The following is a 16,695-nucleotide window of genomic DNA, read 5'->3' as shown; positions in this document are numbered from 1 at the left end:
GTTGGCCAGGCTGGTCTGGAACTCCTGACCTCAGAGGATCCACTTGCCTCGGCCTCCCAAAGTGCTGGGATTACAGGCATGAGCCACCCCACCCGGCCAATACAGTAAGCACACATAGTCTTAATTTTCTGGTTCTTGCTTACTAATCTTTCCCTACTCCTAGGTTATAAAACTATTTCCTATATTATCTTTCTTTTTTCTTTATTATTTTTCTTTCTCATTTAGCTCTATAACCACCTGTGATGATTTCTGTGTATGGTGTAAATTAGTTTATTTTTCCCCCTATGGAAAACCAATTGTTTCAAGACCAAAAATTATTGAAAAGATTGTTGTTTCTCTACTGTTTAGCTGTGCCACCTTCGTTTTAAATCAGGCTCCACATACGCATGAGTCTGATGCTGGAAAACATCATCTGCTCTATTGTTCTATTTGTCTATATTTGCACTAACGCCATGCTGCCTTACTGCTATAGCGTTATAGTAAGTTAATAAGCTTTTAAATAAGATCTATCTATCTATCTATCTATCTATCTATCTATCTATCTATCCATCCTTCTATCTATTTATGAGTCTGTCTCCATCAGAGCCAAATCTTCCCACTTACCTTTTTTTTGTGGGTGAGTGTCTTGGCTATTTTTGTTTTTTTCTTTCATTTCCATACAGATTTTAGAATCAGATGGTCAAGTTTCCCCAAACAACAGTTCATTATGCTGTTAGTCTTGATTTTTCTCTTTTGTGATGTACAACCTCCTGAATGCCTGTGGGTTGTTGTATTTGTGGACTGAACACATCTTGTATTCATGTGGTAATGAACACTTTACACGAAATGAAGTTGGAAAAGATTCTACTTCCTAGAGAACAGTGAAAATCCCAAGGACCTGTCTCCCTATCCTATGAATCCCAGAAGATACCAGTGGGTACACAGAGCTCCTATACCTTAACTTCCCTGGTTAATCTCTTGGGCTTAGGGAGCCTGGAAGTGGAGAGGGGTAGTGTCCGGGGCTCTGACCAAGAGCTCCAAGTTTCATAACAGAGCGTAGTAACACAAGGCAGATGATTTAAAGATGACTCACTGCATTTTCCTAGACAATCCTTTTAGAGGATCTTTGTCCTCATACCCAGCCCATTCCTAGAGAGTTCTTGAAGATGCCAACCTTACTGAAGGTCAGGGATACATTCCCATGGCCCTGCTTAACTCACGCCTATCCCTTTAGGTGGAATCACTTACGTCAAAAGGAAGATCAGAGTCAGTGCAAGGAGGTAGCATCTCATGTCTGATGAGGGGATCCCAGAGCCTATAATTTCCAGAAGGAGGTGGGGACACCTCTCCCATTGATCTGGGGGGTCATTGGGGCTGTAGTGTGGCTTTACTTTGCCATATAGAACTGATGGGAGAACCGAGGTGAAGGTTAGAAGTTAGAAGGTGAGAGTAAGAATGACTTCCTATATTGCTTCCCACTACTTAAAAACTGGGGGATTTCAACCCAGAAGAATAAAGGGCCTGAACATAACATTCCTCTGGTTCTTCAGGCTACTGGCAAAGCTGGACTTAAATTCTGGCCCTTCTGAGGCTTGCTTCAGGTATCTCCACTCATTCACCATGTTCCTCTAACTGTATATTGGGATAGGACTTAGAGTGAGGGTTAAAGCTCCGAGAGATGACTTCAGACCAAAACCCAAGCCCAAACCCGAGCAGGAAGAGTCTGTCTGGTTTCATATACCAGTTACTTAGACATGAAATTAATAAAGAAATTGCTTTCTGCACCTGGGAAAGTTCAGAGAGAAAAATAAGATCTGGTTGTCCCAAGTGATCAAGAAACGCACCTGCCTGGAAGGGACTGTGTAACCAGGTGAATCAATTTATTACCTTTAGTAGGATTTGATTGCGTTTGATTCTTGGTGCATGCAGCAGTGTAGTCTCTGCATGATTTCTTTGGCTGTGAATAGCATCAGTGGTATCTGTAATTCCTCAGTGGCTTGGCCGCAATTGCTAATGGAAGCTATGGTGAGGCTTTGCAGGGGATAGGGATGCCATGTTGGCCAGTCTTCAAGCCCTGGTTGTGGCAATGATGGACCAAGCATGCCTGACCTTGGGTCACTGGGTGGTGTATGTGGGCACCAATGTTAGCAGGTCCAGGTGGGACAACTCCAGGCAGATTTCTTGGTACTGGCAGTGACAGTGGAGGGCTGGATGGGTGGGTAGGTTCTCAGGTCCCTGGGCAGCATGAATGGTGTGAGTGAGGGTAGCAGTGGTGCAGGATAACACTCAGGCTCCCAGGTGCACTTGCTAATGTTAGTGGTGGCTATGATGGGCTTGGCAGGCTAGTCTCTAGGCTCCTAGTTAACACATGTGAGTGGCTGTGGTTGATGTTGTTGGCAGCAGGCTAGGTGGGGCCATCTTCAGGTCCCTAGGAGGAGTGCACAAGGACCAGAGATGGTGGAAAGGATCGGGTAATTCCCAGTCCTCAGATGGGGTGCTCAGTATCTGGGGGCATGATGTCAAGGCCTTGGTGGTGTGCAGAAGTGTAGGCTGCAGTAGGTGGGGCTGAACGATCTATGGTGGTGAGTGAACAGCCTGACCTCAGAGATTGTGCTAGAGCACAGCAATTCTGCTGCTGGTATGGGTATGGTTAGTCTCAACAGTCCCTTGCAAGGAGCTATCAGGCTCTGGGAGTTCACACTTCATTTCCAGCAGTAGCAGTAGCTGCCATGGTGTGTATGGGGAGGGAGCCTGTACTCAGAACAGACACAAAAGCACAGAGGATGTGCTTCTGATAGGGATGAGGCTGGTGATCACAGCCCTAAGCAGAAAATTCTCAGGCTCTGAGTAGTGCTTGCTTCAGCTCCTGGCTGCAATGTTGTTCAGAGCAGTGCAGGGATCCTGCCTTCTGGGTGTGAGCTCAAGCACAAAGGCCTTGCTACTGGTGAGGGAGTAGTTGCTATTCACAGACCCAGACAAGCAGCTCCTGGGTTCACTCACATTGGCTGCCAGTAGCAGCAGCAGCAGCTGTAGTGTTGTGCATGGGAGGAAAGGAAGAGGCCTCACCCTCTGTGTATGGGCTCCAGCAAGGGGTTGTGCTGCTAGTGAGGGCAGGGTGTTATTTACAGACCCAGAGAGGCAGCTCTCAGGCCAACTTGTTTTGACTTCTGGCAGTACCAGCAGCTGCTGCAGTGGCCTAGGGGGTGAGCTGAGGCATAGATGTCATTCTACTGGTGGGGGTGGGGTTGCTTCTCACAGGCCCAGACAGGAGCTGTCAGGCTCTGAAAAGCTCACAGTGGGACTCCCTTTGTCCCTGGGAGAGTCTCCTGGGTGCACTGCACCATCCTTTCCCTAGGGAGTAGTAGTCCACTTGGGCTAGAGTGCTGTGGACTCTGTAGCACCACTGGGTTCATCCAGTGCGAGCCACTGCAGCCATCTGGGTGGACATCAGGGGATGTCAGTCGGGTTCTCCTCTGTGGAGATGTGGGGCCTGTTGGTTCCCAGGACCGAATTCAGTCTGGTGGAGGCTGGGCTCTTGCAATAGCACTGTGTTGCAGCCTCTTAGATCTCAGGGGATGTGTATAACTCAACATGACTTCCCTGTGTGGAGCAATGCCCTTGAGCGGTATCCTGATCACCACCCACACTAATCTCAGGGCCCACGTGGGAAAAAAAGCCCTCCTGTTGCTAGGGTTACAGTAGTCTGAGATGGAGATGTGAACCAGTGAGAATCTCTCACTTACCTTTTCCCAGCAAATGGGAGCCACTCCAGGCTCCTAGCCATCCCACATCCTTCTCCTTCTATGCCTCAAGTGTTTCCTGTGACTTCTCTGTTGAACTCTGGAGTTTTCTCATAGATGTTCTATCTTAGGTGTAATTCACAATTTTGTTTCTTTTTTTCTGGAGAGGGAGAGTGTCCCATGTCTTTACTCAGGCATCTTGACAAAATGAAACTTTGTGCCCTTTGACCAATATCTCCCCTCTCTGCACTCCTGGCCCCAGCCTCTGGTAACCACCATTCTCCCTGCTTCTGACATTGACTTTTCTAGATTCCACATATAAGTAACATTATGCAGTATTTGTCTTTCTGTGCTTGGCTTATTTCACTTAGCATAATGCACTAAGGGTATTTTAATGCTGTGCTTAGGAGTTTAAGCTGGGGGAATCAAGTCCACACTTGTTTTAATATGGGTTTATGGTGTTGTAAAATCAAAGCCATGGAGACCCATTGCAAGGCTTTATGACTCCAAGATCAAGTGAGAAGTAAGGTAAGAGTATTGGCAGTAGTGCAAAAAGGAGAATATTCATCTCAAGAGCAATAAGAAATAAAATAAATACTTGATTTTTGTTATCTGTGGAATTTAGAAAGACAAAGGTAGTTAGGATAATTTCCAGGTTTCTGGTTTAAGTTTGTGGGTTCAGTGGTGAAGTTCACTGGAAACACCAGAGGTTTTGGGAGGAAGGATGAGAAGACAATTAGTAATGTTTTGGATTGGTTGAGTCTGAGTTTCCTGTAGGATGTCTAGGTGGAGCAGCCAAGTAGACAGTTGGGAAGTTTAAAAGTGGAACTGAGATTGTATACATAAATTTTAGAATCAATAGTCAAAGAGTCACAAATGGATGAATTCAGCAAGAGAGATTCGAAGAGTAAGAGGAAAATAAGATTGAGGAACAAATCTCACATCAGCATTTGTGGCAAAAAAAGGGGAGGTAGAATTGTGGAAAAGACTTTGACAATGTGCCTGAAAGATACAAAGCAATCCAGGAAGATTGTGATGTGATACAGAACAAGAACACCATCTTAAGAAGCAAATACTTGGAGAGGATGCTGATGTGGTTTGGCTATGTCCCTACCTAAATCTCACCTTGAATTGTAATAGTCCTCAGGTGTCAAGGGCAGGGCCAGGTGGAAGCCATCCTGAAGTGTCTTCCACAGGGCAAATGCATAAATCAATTTCAGTTTTATAAAAGGCCATTTTGGTTACCAAGTGGAGGATAAATGGTAAATATCAAAAAATGATATGGGAGCCATTTAAGAGGCCATTTACTGAGTTTGGTGACAGAGGTGATGGCATGGACGCAGTGGCAGCAGTGGAGATAGAAATTGGCGAGTACGAACTGTATGTTGGAGGCAGAACTGGGAACATTTGATGAGCAGTTCAATGTGGACGGGGTGAGGGAAAGGCAGTGTCCAGATCATGTCAGGTATCGTTCTGAAAATGGCATGGGGCTGGCAGGAGGTTGGGGCTTCCTTGTCCCCTGGTGTGTGGAGCCTCCAGATTTGTTCTTTTTGCTTAGTCTTGCTTTAGCTATGTGGGCTCTTTTTTTGGTTCCATATACATTTTAGGATTGCTTTTTCTAGTTCTGTGAAGAATGATGGTGGCATTTTGATGGGAATTGTGTGCAAAGTTAAGTGAATTTAAATTCTCTGACATCAATTTTCTCTGTGAAATAGGAAGCCAGAGGTTCTGCTGAGAGTAGGATGGGGGTGGGGAGTGATGAGGGCAAATAGCATCTGAGGTTGACTAGAATATATAAAAAAAAAGAACAACCAAATTTCTAAACTCAGCTTTCCTGTGGAGTCATGTGATGTGTTCTAGTGGCTTTCAGAAGCCTGAGAGCAGAACCAGTTCTATAGATGGCTTTTCTTCTGGGCAAATGTGGTGAAAGAAAAATGAAGAATAATCAGTGTTCTAGAAAAACAGTTGGTTGCTTTGATGTCATTTAGGTCATATAGATTACTCAGGAAGACTGAAGATTAACGCTTGTTAGGGGTTGAATTGTAACCCCATAAAAGATGTTGAAGTCCTAACCTCCATCAGCTGTGAATGCGACCTTAGTTGAAAATAGGGTCTTTACATAGATCAAGTTAAGATGAGGTCATTAGGGTGGACTCTAACTCAATATGACTATGTCCTTATAAGAAGGGCAAAGTTGGACCCAGTCACAGATATAAACAGAGGGAAGACAATGTGAAGACACAGGAGAATACCACCCAGAACCAAGGAATGGAGTGGCTATCGGAAGCCAGGAGGCCTGGAACCGTTCCTTTTCTGACAGCCCTCTGAAAGAATCAACCCTGCCAACAACATGATCTCAGACTTCTGACCTCTAAAACAATGAGACAACACATTTCTGTCATTTAAGCCACTCGGCTTGTAGTACTTTGTTATGGCAGTCCTACAAAACTCACATTAAAAAAATTTTTTTTTTGAGATGGAGTCTCACTGTGTCGCCCAGGCTGGAGTGCAGTGGCTGGATCTCAGCTCACTGCAAGCTCCGCCTCCTGGGTTTACACCCTTCTCCTGCCTCAGCCTCCTGAGTAGCTGGGACTACCGGCCCCCGCCACCTCGCCTGGCTAGTTTTTTGTATTTTTTAGTAGAGACGGGGTTTCACCGTGTTAGGATGGTCTCGATCTCCTGACCTCGTGATCCGCCCGTCTCGGCCTCCCAAAGTGCTGGGATTACAGGCTTGAGCCACCGCGCCCGGCCACATTTTTTTTTTAACAAAAAAATTGCATTTTCTTGATCTGATATCACATGTATGTAAGAACATGGTCCATACTCTTATTGAGCTTGTAGTCAAGTGGAGGAAGCAAATGTCAAAGAAAAACAAAGGCACAAATATAAAATTCTAATATTCTATATGCTCAGGATGAGAAAGGTTCCTTTGAGAGAGATTTACAAGAGAGAACCTAATTTTTTATTGGGTTTCTTACATTCTGTGGAAGAGACAGATACTGTCCCTCTAAATGAGACTAAATGTTAGGTGAGGATGAGAAGGTGAGTGGTACAGATTTCCAGACTGTGCAAAGAGCACATGTGAAAGCTTTGAGGTTGACATGTTTGAGAATAGTGAAGGTCAGTATGGTGCAATGCAGCGAGAGACAGAACAAATGAGAGGACTTGGGTCGGGGGATAAGCCAGGGACCAGACCAGTATCCACACTAAGAAGTTTCCACTTTAACCCAAAAGGAAGCCATCCTGAAGGGTTTTCCACAGGGCAAATGCATGAATCAATTTCAGTTTTCATAAAAAGGTCATTTTGGTTACCAAGTGGAAGATAAATGGTAAATATCTAAAAATGCTATGGGAACCATTTAAGAGGCCATTTACTGAGTTTAGTGACAGACAGTGATGGCATGGACGCAGTGGCAGCAGTGAAGACAGAAATGGGCAGGTGTGAACTGTATGTTGGAGACAGAACTGGGAATGTTTGATGAGTGATTCAATGTGGACCGGGTGAGGGAAAGGCGGTGTCTGGATCATGTCAGGTTTCGTTCAGAAAATTGTGAAGTGGGGCTTACATGTCCTCTGGTGTGTGGAGCCTGGGTCAATGAACAGCCTCCAGTCACCAAGGCTGCTAGGAAGCAGTGTCCTTAGAGAAGAACCTAGCATTTTGCCGAGACGCAGAGGTGGAAGAGTGTTCTTGGGGAAGACATAAAGTAGAAGCTATGTTGATAGTACAACCGTGCTTCTGGAGGGCGCAGTGGGAAGGGTTGAGATGGAGACAGAGGGGTTGGTTGGAGAACAGAAGATCAGGACCATGGAGGCTGAGAGAGTGCACATCAGGCTGTGCCTAATACTGCATGTTGGAAAGTGGGTCTCAGGAGAGTCCCTTAGTGCACTTGTGCTTGCTTGATCTTTTCTCTTTGTGCTCCTCAAAACTCAGCTCCTCTGTTCTTTCTCTATTCACTGATTTTCTGCTCTGTAGTTCTTTATGAGTCTTTCACAGATGTGCAATCTCAACCACATCATAAACATCCTGAAGCTGGAAAACAAGAGTCCATTGAAGTGGCATATATTCGATGCATTCTTGTGCATAAAACAAGGACAGAGAGAGGCAAGCATGTGTTCCTAGTCCTGGCTATTTCACTCTCTAGTTGGAGAAGCAACATCTCTAGTTTTATTTCTTTAAATAGAGAAGGGGGTCTCACTATGTTGCTCATGCTGATCTTGAGCATCTGGCCTCAAGCGATCTTCTCACCTCGGCCTCCCAAAGTGCTGGGATTACAGGCGCATGTCAACACACCTGGCCAATATCTGTAGTTTTAAATGTCTTCTTCTGTTATATGGGTCTAACAGTTCCTTAAATGTATGTTTTCTAAAGGACTGTCCTCAAGAATTACTTCATTTGGCCTTACAACAAGCCTTCTTGATAGGTGGGACTGATTGCACTGTGCACTCCACCCAGGCTGGAGTGCACAGTGCAATCATGGCTCACTGCAGCCTCAACCTCCTGGGTTCAGGTGATCCTCCCACCTCAGCCTCCTGAGTAGCTAGGACTACAGGCGCTCACTACCATGCCTGGCTAATTTTTGTATTTTTTGTGGAGACGGGGTTTTGCCATGTTGCCCAAGCTGGTTTTGAACTCCTGAGCTCAAGCACTCCACCCCCCTTGGCCTCCCAAAGCATTAGAATTAACAGGTATGAGCAACCGCACCCGGCCAGGTGTACAATCTTCTTCACAAGTGAGGAAACTGATGGTCAGAGAGGTAAAGTAAGTGCTCTATTAAAAGCTTGCCAAGCTACTGCATGCAGAGTCCAGACCAGAAAGACTTTCTGATTCTGGGTTTTGTGTTCTTCATACAATATCAGATAAAGTTGTTGAAAAACTTCAAACACTTCAAAAACTGTCAAACGCTGTCGACCTTTAGTCCCTCCAAGCAAGAATTTTGTCATAAATTCTTTGTATGCCCCCCACTACCGGGCACACAGCATATGCCCAATGGGGAGCAATAAGACTCAGTGTTTTTCCCCAGGTCATGTTGCAGGTGTCATGGGGACTTGCTTTTTCCATGCTATTTTTGAGGAGTTCTTATTTTCCTAAAGAGATTGCAGCTATACCAGAATTGGGCAAGGCCACACTTCAGTACTTCTGTATATAGGAGTCAGGGAAGCCTGCTTGTAAGTCGCGTTGCTACCATTTAGGATCCATGTGAGCTTGGGAAAGTCATTTCTTCCACCGGAGACTCTTTATTTTTGCTTTTAAAATGGAGAGAATCATGCCTACCTGGATTTCGTGTGTGTGAGGTTGAAAAAAGAAAAAACCTTTTTGTCAACTACATAAGGCAGCCGTATGGTTCTCTGCACACTATAGGCATTTGTTAAGTGGATGTACAATGAAGATACACAGACACCTACACAGCATCCTACCAGGGCCTAGAATAGGGCTGCCTACACAGTGTGCATGCAGTTGCTAGCATGCCTGTGGCACCCAGGAAGTGCACTTTAATGAAGAGATGTCATGTTCAAACAGAGAGTTTGCTGATTGGATTGCTCAGTGGAGCAGGCAGTTGTTCTTGTTCCAAAAGGTTCACTAGCCATGCAGCCCCCCATTTTTTCAAAGCTGCATAGAGAGTGACTTTCCCTTGCACTGCAGCTGCTTCTTTGCTGATTGGTATGGCCACAAGGAGCGTCCTCTTGGCCCTCGTGGTCCTTGACTTGCTCTTCTATGTTCCACCAGGTAAAATGGAGTCCTCTCCTTGTTGAATTAGGAACAGTAAAGGGAAAAAAGGTGTGAGGTTCTACAAGAGTGAGAAAAAGGCAGGACTTGGACACAGGAAGCTGCAACAGGGAGGAAGGTGAGCAGAGATGGACATGCTGGGCTGGTCCAGAGAATGAAGAAAAGATCCAAAGGACATAGAACAGGAGGTGGCTCTCTTCAGAAAAGAAACTGGTTATGGATTTTGCTCTGGGGAGTTGGTGAAGTTTGAGGGGAAGGCTGGACTGTTGGTATTGGCAGAAGTAGGGCAGAGCAAAAAGATGAGACTTTCAAAGAACAGGGAGGACTTGGGGGTGAGAAGGAGGCTGTTCTTTGAGGACTCTTAGAACTTGTCTTCCACAGTCAGCCACCCATGTTATTTTTCACTCATTTGGAAGCCAAGGTAAATTTTATACTGAGCAGACTCCACAGACACAGCTGGTTAAGATGTATTACATTAACTTATAGCATGATGAGGTCATATGAAACATCAGTTTGAGAGGTCAGAATTTACATTCTCTGGACAGAAGCCAGCAACTTGGTGATAATGAGAAGAGTCTACTTCAGTCACTAAAGTGTAGGTTCTCAAAACTGTTTTGCTTGTGGTTTTCTGGGATCAGCAGAGAGCCCCTACCCATTGCCTCAAACCTTCATATATAAAGTGTATCACTCAAGGACCAAGTGTGAAGTGTTTAAAAGACAGATATGAGGCTGGGCACGGTGGGTCACGCCTGCAATCCAAGCACTTTGGGAGGCTGAGTCGAGTGGATCACCTGAGGTCAGGAGTTCGAGACCAGTCTAGCCAACGTGGTGAAACCCCTTCTCCACTAAAAATACAAAATTAGCCGGGCGTGGTGGTGTGTGCCTGTCCCAGCTACTCGGGAAGCTGAGACAAGAGGATTGTTTGAACCTGGGAGGCGGAGGTTGCAGTGAGCTGAGATGGTGCCATTGCACTCCATCTCAAAAAAAAAAAAAAGAAAAAGAAAATGAAGATAGATACGAACAAGGACCATGTTGAGATGAGGGCTGATGTCCCGCATAGTGGGATCTCTGGACACTTTGCAATGTGTCTCTACTGGACTCTTTGTCCCCAGAAAGGTGCCTGAGGTCTAGCGAGCGCACGGTGGGCAAGTTTGCCTGCTAATGGCCCTTGACCATACCACATTGATTATTTTCACACGACAAAGGCTCAATCTATGGACTCGTAGAGGCACTTGGGTGGAGAAACTGATAAGACTTAGCATGCAAGAGTAGATGATTCAGTAGGGGCAACTCAGGGCCACCCTTATCCTCTTAAACTGCCTTCCTATTACCTCTTCTCCACCCTTTGGTTTCCAGAGGCTCCCAGTTCTTAAGGTATAGAAAAATTACTAGCAATAAATTTCTATATTTGTCTCAGGTATTTCAAACCATCTCACACTCATGCTCCCATGGGTGCAAAGTAACTTACAGCATGATGAGGTGCAAAGTACCCATGGGAGAATGGGTACTTCTTAAGTACCTTGTGATGAAGCACTTGACAAAAAGTCATGCAGAATGTTACTGGGGAATACAGGGATAGAACTGTAGGCTTCTAAAATTCCAGTTCAGGGATCTTTCTTTCTTTATGCTGATACTTTGAGAATCACAAACTGCCTCAGGTAGCTATTCCAGACCCTGCATGCCTCCTGGTATGGGACCTCCACAGGCTCCTGGGATGACTTTGATGTCTGAATGTTCTTTCTGAAGCAAATAGTCTCAAGCTGAAGATGTTGGGTCCTGTTACCTCCACATAGTTGATCAGTAATTCATGTAACTCATTGTGGGTTCATATAATGGCTTATAATAGGGCCCCTGGAAAACAAGGTAAGAGCAACTGAAAAGGGGCATCCAGCTATAAAATGTCTTGAGTATCTTTGATCATGTCTAATTCATCATTAAAAAGTGAAAAGTATGGTCTGAAGTCTAATTTATCCACGGCAACATGACACTGCAGGACACTAACTGTGCATTAACCTTTGTTTCTCTTGGTAGGTAGAAGTGGACCCAACATCTACATACAAAAACTCTTTGCTTCATGTTGGCGACTGCGGGGTTCTTGCAGGCAAAAATGTTTAAAAAAAGAAGAATATCATATTTTGTGTGATACTACACGTTTATGCTGTGTAAACCCACAACATTTACCTATACTGACTGGGTAATAGTTGTGAGTACCTGAAAGCTGTTGCTGATTTCCTCTGGGAACCCAGATCCCCCTCAGTTGCACCATTCGATTAAAACAATGGCTTTAGCCTATCAGTGTTCCCATGTCTGCTGTATTTCTCTCTATTGTCTCTCCTACAGAAATACTCTAATTCCCTGTGTTTAGTACTTTTTCTTTTTATTAATTTATCGCTTCTTAAAAGTCTCTTAAGAACCTTTTGAAGTATAACATACAATTAAAACATGTACAAATCATGACTAAACATCATCCTGATGAATTGCACAAATTTAACACACCCATGTAACCAGCACCCTGCCCCCAAAAAGAATATTACAACATCCCAGGCACTACCAGTCACTACTACACACAAAATAATTCCTAGTCTGACTTTTAATAGGAAGGTCCTGACATCTATTTTTGAACTTTATATAAATGGAATTGTAGGTATTCCTTTGTGTCTGGCTTCTTCTACACTACACTACTTTTGTGAAGTTTATTAATCTGTTTCATGTAATTGTAGTTTATACTTCTCAATGGCACATTGTATTACACTGGGAAAGATATTACAATTTATTTGAATATTCTAAGTGAAGATGGTCTTATTTGTAGTTTCCAGTTTTTGCTTTTATAAATAGGGTTGTGGTGCAGGCATTTCTGTGGGGGTTATATAACTAGGAGAGAAATTGCTAGGGCACAGGCTATGCATACATTCAGTTTTAGTAAATACATGGCATCTGATTGTCTTCCAAATTGGTTGTACTAATTTATACTCTCATCCACAATGTCTGAGCATTCTTGTTGCTTTACATTCTTGTCCACATCTAGTATTTTACACCTTTAAAAAAATATTCTAGGGAGTATACAGTGATGACATATGGAGTTTAATTTGTGTTGCATGGATGACTAATGAAGCTGAGCACCTTTTCAGATGTTTATTGGCCTAAGATATCCTTATTTGTGATACGACCCTTCAAGACGTTTGCCCACTTTTCTATTGGATTGTCTAACTTGGGAACCTACTAAGGAACACTCGTGGTTTGATGTTGAAAACAATGAAGCGAAAGTCATATTGAAAATAAATTGAAATATTGAGTATGTTATAGTTTGCAATGGACGAAGACGTTTTGTGCTGTTTAGGATGACCAGGCCACAAAAATGTTTGTATCCTTGAAAAATTAAGAATACTTTTCCCAAATGGTGGATTAGAGGAACTGCTAGCATGCCTCTCCCACTTGGAAGGACAAAATGGTGTGTACAGATTCACATTGTGAACTGTTTTTCAAGAAGCAACGCAATAACGGAACAGGAAAACCACAGGAATCTATTGATGTTTTGAAGGAAGCAGGAGGCTGCAGCCTACACTGAGTCAGGCGAAGGGCTGCGAGTCCCCTGAGTGTGAGAGAGGGAATTTGCCTCTGCGATATACACCCCCACTAGGGATCCTGAAAGTCCAGGACACAAGGTGGGCGTGCTGAGGGGGAAGCCCTAACCCGACCTAACGCAGGAACCGACTTGGGGAGGGTTATGGAATATAAAGTATTCCATACTTTCAGGGGGAGACCCTTGCATGCACTTCCAGATCCCAGCGTGGACTGAGTGCAGCCATTCCTTACCGTTCCTCCCAGGAGGCCTTGCGGCCAGCTACGAAGTTCAGGCGCTGGCTGCAGGTTGAAAGAAGCTCCCAACGGGGTTACAATACAACCTCGGGTGGGGACGAACTTCCTTGGCCAGGGCCAGGGCGGGGGAGGGTGAAAAGTGGGCTGCAAGTGCAGGAGCCACAGGTGCAGGAGTTGTGGGTGCAGAAACTGCAATCGCAGGAGCCACGGGGGCACGCCGGCTTTGCAGCGGGCAGGGAGGGGCGTGGCCTGAACGCCCGGACTGCGGTCTCTGCGGGGAAAGCTTATGGCTCCCGGCAGCCGCCAGTTCTGATTACAGGCTGACTGGAACTCAGCTCGCTGCTTTCAGTGGAACACCGTGGGAGTGGATCTGCCTTGCCAAGTGGGTAGGAACTGTGGATTTTACCACCGCCCGCTACTCCCTACCCCTTGCACAGACTCTTCTATGGAGCAGGGGCAGCAATGCTCCTCTCTGAAACATCAACCCAGTAGCCTGAGATCCGCTCCCATCCCCCAACACCCATAGAAGTTCCTGCTTTTTCTGCACATGGAGACCAGTGTGCAAGCCCGCCCGACCCAGCCCCTACCTAGCTTTGCCCCGCCACCCGCCCTGGTAACTCAACGCAAAGCACAGTCTCTTGGGAGCTACATGGCCCCACCCACGTCCGGAGAAACCAGAGTATCTCCCTCTGGGCAACACAAGGCAAGCAAAAATCCCACTGCTCTACCGCAGCTGCTGCTGTTTTGCAAGCGCCACCTCCTGGCTGGAGGCCAACCGACACAGTCCGTGACAGTATCTCCTGGTAGATTAACATTGCACCCAGGAAGGAGAAAACTGCTATGGGATCTCAGTTATCACCACTGCCTGCACCACTCTGGCTAACCAGGAGGTCCTGAGTCTGTCCACATGACCAGTTCATTACTACTGTAACCCGCATTCAAGAAAGCCAACTCACTAAGGCTATCAATAACCAAGGAATTTCACAGAGTCTGTGTCACAACCTTGCCACCACCATTAGACCTGGTGTTGCTACCCACTGATCCCTTGGAGACATTCCCCAACACCAGCCTGGAGTGTGCCAACTTCTCTGGGCAGCTAGACCCAGAGGAACAACAACACTCACAGTAATCTGGCTCCCAGGGACTCCCACTTGCAGGGGAAGGAGGAGTGCACCACATCAAGGGAACACCCTGTGGGACAAAAGAATCCAGGCGGCAGGCCTTGAGCACCAGATGGAAGGCTTCCTTCAGTAGAGGCACAGTTGAAGTGTTGGGCTCAGCAGGGAAGGTCTTCAGCTCTATCCCAACAGTCAGACAGCTCTGGTGCGCGTGAAGGGTCTTGGAGAAAAGGAGGTCTTTCTCATGTTGTCCACCACCATAGGCACAGTTGGGCTTCTCCCATGGGAGCTTAGTGTGGGTGCAACTACAGACAGTCTTCCTGGAACACATCCCCACAGGAGGAGCACCCTCTAGGTTCAAGGTTGCATGAGAGGCAGAGCCATAATTCCTTTCTATTTGGAATATCAACATTCCTACAGATGAAAAAAGGTCATAAAAAAGGCCTGTCAGTCAGCTCCTGAAGAGCAGGAACACTGGGACAGGAGCATGCCTGAGAGGTGGGTAACTTTCCTGGTGATCTGGCAGCAGGGCTGAGGTGGCTCCAACCCTTCCCCCAGTAAGACCCCAGTTTAACTCACTGAGAGTTCCTCCAGCCTCCTCTGTCAAGCCTGGGACATCATTCACTCACCTGCTTTAGCCACAACTGGTTCCTACCCAGGGACACCTCCCCTACTGGCCTGAAGCCTGAACCATCAAATTAGTAAATAAAATACTGGGGGAAAATAAGTAAATAAATAAGTACACACTATGGGGGAATGGGATAAGCTTTAAGAGACCATTCCAACCCCGTAGGACATAGTGAACTTGCTCACACACTGAGCACAATGCTACTACAACTAGCATATAAGAAAACCATCATACAAAGACTCTCTGTAACCAAGGGTCTTCACCCCCTAAAGCACCAAGAACTGAATTAGGCTATAATTAACTATAAGAATTAAAGTTTCATCCTTAAGGGGAAAAAAGAAATTTAAGAACAAACAAGCAGATAAGAGAAACACAGTCATATCAAACATAAATTCAAGAATAATGAGAAGAAATAGTCGATCCAAATGAGAAGGAACCAGAAAAATAACTCTAGCAATATGACAAAACAAGGTGCTATAACACACCTAAAAGATCACACTAGCTCTCCAGCAATGGACTCAAGCCAAGATGAAATCTTTGAAATACCAGATAAGAAATATGAAGATTATTAAGCTACTCAAGAAGATATTGGAGAAAAGTGAAAACCATCTTAAAGAAATTTAAAAATCAGTTCAGGATTTGAATGAAAAATTTTCCAGAGAGATAGATATCATCAAGAAAAAAACAACTGGAACTTCTGGAAATGAAAGACACACTGAGGGAATTACAAAATACAGTGGAAAGTTTTAACAATAAACCAGAACATGTAGAATAAAGAATTTCAGAGCTCAAAAACAAGGTTTTTGAATTAATCCAATCAGACAAATAAAGAAAAATAATAAAAAGAAATGAACAAAGTCTCTAAGAAGTATGGGATTATGTAAAATGGCCAAACCTAAGAATTATTGGTGTTCCTGGGGAAGGAGAGAAAATAACAAGTCTGGAAAACCTATTTTAGGGAATAATTGAGGAAAACTTCCCTGGCCTGCCTGGAGATCTAGATATGCAATTCCAAGAAGCTCAAAGAACTCCTAGAAAATTCATTATATGTTCACTAAGGTATATAGTCATCAGGCTATCTAAAGTTGACATGAAGGAAATAATTCTAAGAGCAGTAAGAAAAAAGCAGCAATTAAATTACAAACAAAAACCTATCAGACTAACAGCAGACTTCTCAGCAGAAACCTTAGAAGCCAGAGGGGATTGGGGTCATATCTTCAACCTCCTTAAACAGAACAACTGTCAGCCAAGAATTATGTATCCTGCAAAACTAAGTTTCATAAATGGAGAAATAAAGTTATTTTCAGACAAACAAATGCTGAGGGAATTTGTCACTTCCAAATCAGCACTCCAAGAACTGCTATAAGGAGTTCTAAACTTTGAAACAAAAGCTCAGTATACATCAAAATAGAACTTCTTGAGAACTGAAAACTCACAGGCCTGTGAAACAGTAACACAATGAAAAAAACATATGTAGATAATAACATGATGAAAAAAACAGCACTTCATATTTCAATATTAACATTGAATGTAAATGGCCTAAATGCTCCACTTGAAAGATATAGAATGGGAGAATGGATTAAAAGATCACAATCCAAATATCCACTGTCTTCAAGGGACTCATCTAACACAGAAGGATTCATACACACTCAAGGTAAAAGGGTGGGAAAAGGTATTCCATGCAAATGG

The sequence above is a fragment of the Papio anubis genome, chromosome 8, assembly GCF_008728515.1.
Source record: "Papio anubis isolate 15944 chromosome 8, Panubis1.0, whole genome shotgun sequence".
Classification (NCBI taxonomy): domain Eukaryota; kingdom Metazoa; phylum Chordata; class Mammalia; order Primates; family Cercopithecidae; genus Papio; species Papio anubis.
This window is presented reverse-complemented; position numbering follows the sequence as displayed.